Source organism: Episyrphus balteatus, chromosome 1 (assembly GCF_945859705.1).
Source record: "Episyrphus balteatus chromosome 1, idEpiBalt1.1, whole genome shotgun sequence".
Taxonomy (NCBI): Eukaryota; Metazoa; Arthropoda; class Insecta; order Diptera; family Syrphidae; genus Episyrphus; species Episyrphus balteatus.
Genome location: NC_079134.1, coordinates 160,474,791 through 160,477,737, shown reverse-complemented (window position 1 = coordinate 160,477,737; position 2,947 = coordinate 160,474,791). Strand labels below are relative to the sequence as shown.

At 30.8% G+C, this 2,947-nt stretch overlaps 1 long non-coding RNA gene across 1 annotated transcript; it reads right to left on the bottom strand.

The window, feature by feature from the left end:
- Window positions 1–1,444: 1,444 nt before the first annotated feature.
- Window positions 1,445–2,039, bottom strand: LOC129914303 (uncharacterized). The gene is made up of 2 exons (XR_008772169.1): window positions 1,972–2,039; window positions 1,445–1,703 (listed from the first exon to the last, which is right to left on the bottom strand). It is a non-coding gene; the product is annotated as an uncharacterized LOC129914303 (long non-coding RNA).
- Window positions 2,040–2,947: the final 908 nt, after the last annotated feature.

Genomic DNA, 2,947 nt, shown 5'->3' with positions numbered 1-2,947 from the left:
GCCCGAGCTGTTTTTGTCAACGGGAAGTTTATGTAATGTTACAAAATGACGATGATTGTAAGTAACCAACGTTTCAGAGCTTAAGGAAAACATTTGGGCATAGAACAGTATATCTAATAAGTTTGATAGCTATTAAAAATCGTTTTTCTACTAAAAGGGTTCGTTTTAAAGAAATAGTCTACAAAAACTTCAAATCCATAAATTCCATAAACGTCACTTCTTTCTCTTATTTCCCTTACGCTTAAAATACTTATTCATGTTTGAATGAACTAACCATTAAAGTTACTATCAGATAAAGTATTCAACTGAACCTATGTGCAATACAATATTCCACATTCTAAAGGTGTGACCTCAATATAAAAATGAAAACATAAATTAACCGTTATGCATGCAAGACTTTTTTGTTTTCAAAAGTCCTTTTACTGTTATATCCTTTATATTATTTGAAATAAAAGAAAAAAAAAACAAGGTGAGGCAGGGATTATTTACACCCTCCATTGTTATAATGGCGTGTCGCGCCACTCATTTTTATCCATCCAGTACCGGCTACCGTGAATTGCTTATCAATTGAAGGAACATTATTCTCGGTGGAGAGTTGAAAAAAAAAACATTAGTGACCGGTCTAGACAGTCGTCGCGTTTCCACTCCAACCCTTCATCCAACAACAGGAAAATGTCACTAGTGACAGAGTGTAACAAATTACCATCGCATTACTATGGACGCGTTTCCCTATATTAATTCAACAACAACAACAAAAACCTACGTTCACTTTATGAAGCACAACAAACACCGCCATTCAACTAACTATACACAGTTAAAAATAAATGGATTCATGTGCAATATGTGTGTCCTTTTGCGCAATTCACGGACAACCGCGGATAAATAAAACCCTCGTCATTGTGCGGGTTGAAAATTGTAAAATTTTAAAAATGTTTGCTCGCAATCTGGGTTTCTAGTAGAAACAACATCATGCACAATCATATCAAAGTGAATAGTGGACAGGTGGAAAGGATAACGGTATTCACATGCAAAAAGGATTTTTTTTTGTTCCTGGTGAAATAAATCTTATTCAAGAATAAAAATGCACTGCTCACCTCGATATCCATTCAGAACTACACGTCACATTTGCAAACAAATATTGCTCGCATTTATGTAGTATGACGATTTGAAATGATGTGTGATGGTGTCCGAGTACGAGTGCAATGTCACAACCTCGGAAATGTATATTTGTGGAAAATTGAAAGGAGATATTTGTGGAAAGTTTAAAATTTCCTTGTGTATTCCAAAATATTGATTGATATTCCTTTTTGAGAGGGAACTCTTTGTACACTTCGAGGGCGATTCAACCTTACCTAAGCTGCACTCTAACTCTAGATAGATATTCTAGAAATTTCAATTGATTTTGTTTCACAAAAATAAATAAATAAAAAAAAACTCAAGTAGATCACATTTTTTCAAATAAACAAATATTTATTTTATTTGAAATCTATTAAAGCAGATAAAAAACTCGTCTTCTTGTTCGACTATCGGGTCTTCGGGTTCTGACATTCGTCACACTTGGATTTGCAGCTTGAACTTGAATTTCTCTTCTTCCACCAAATCTTAATCCCAAATCAGCTCCAACTCGTGTTTCAGCAGCATACAGTTCAGGATGTCTTTGAGCTCCAAAATATTCAACAATTACAGATTGAACTTGAAATAAACTTAAACAAATCAAAGAAAGTATCAAAATGAGACGCATTTAGAGTTTAATTTAAAAAAAAAAAAACAAAAAATATTCTTTTTGTAATGAAACCGAAAGGTGACAAATTAAAAATGCAACTAAATTTAATTTTAAAATTTGACCGACTTTTATTTAAGTTTGTATTTTATTTTTCTTGTGGTTAATTTTATTTTTGTTTTGGGGGATTCTTCAATTGATTTTGTTTTTTTTTTTTTTTTTAATTCTGATTATAATAGGAAGTCACCAACCAGTTTTATTTGCATTTTGGAATATTTTTTTGTTTGTTTTTTTTTTTTTTTTCTTCATAAATGAAATAAATGTATAAACGTTTTTGTAAAGTTTATTTATTGTTCTGAATGAAAAAAAGTGTTGCTAATTTTATTTTATATACATTTTAGCCAAAGCAGGTTATTCCAAAAATGTAGGTACCCTTAAAATTGATCAACTTTTGTGCAAACGCTGAAAAATATTTCTGCAATTGTCACTTATAATCATGAATTTTATCACCTGGAAAAATAATAATTATTGAAGGGGAATAGCGGGTAAAATAAGCCATTGCATTTTTTGTATAATATTTTGTTTTAGCTAGTTGTTTTTAACTGACTTTCACAAACTGGTCAAAAATGGGAAAAAATTATAAATTAATAAAATTAGGGCAGCAGGTGGCAGGAAGGGCGAGGAGGGGGAGGGGTAACGATTCCTGATAAAAGAAGAGAAAAAAAATTATTTGAATTTCGCATTTTTTTTGGATTTGAAGCTCACTCAGTAAAAGGGTGAAATGCAGATCGACTAACTTTGGAGAATTTTTTTTAAAGATTTTGCTTGATCTGAGTGGTATAGGTACATATTATAATTAAAAGCTATGTAGATTGAATATTTTAAGAAGCGTTCGAACTTTATAGTTGGAACTTGCACTTTCGTTTTGGAAAGCTAGAATTACTGGCAAAAAAAATCAGAAAGGTAATTTAAAAATATTTTCCTATTAGGGCACATCCGAAATTCCAAAAATAAAAAAATAAAAAACTGAGCAGCAAAATTTTAAAACATCAAATTTTGTTTAGAAGAGCTATGCAGTTTCTGGAAAATAAAAAAAATTTTAATTCAACTTTTTTGCAAATTAACAATACCTGCTTGCATAAAAATGTTTGTTTTGTTAAATTTCTCGATTGACTTGAATAAACCAGAAATGCACTTTTATAACTTAAAATTGAAACTAATTACGCA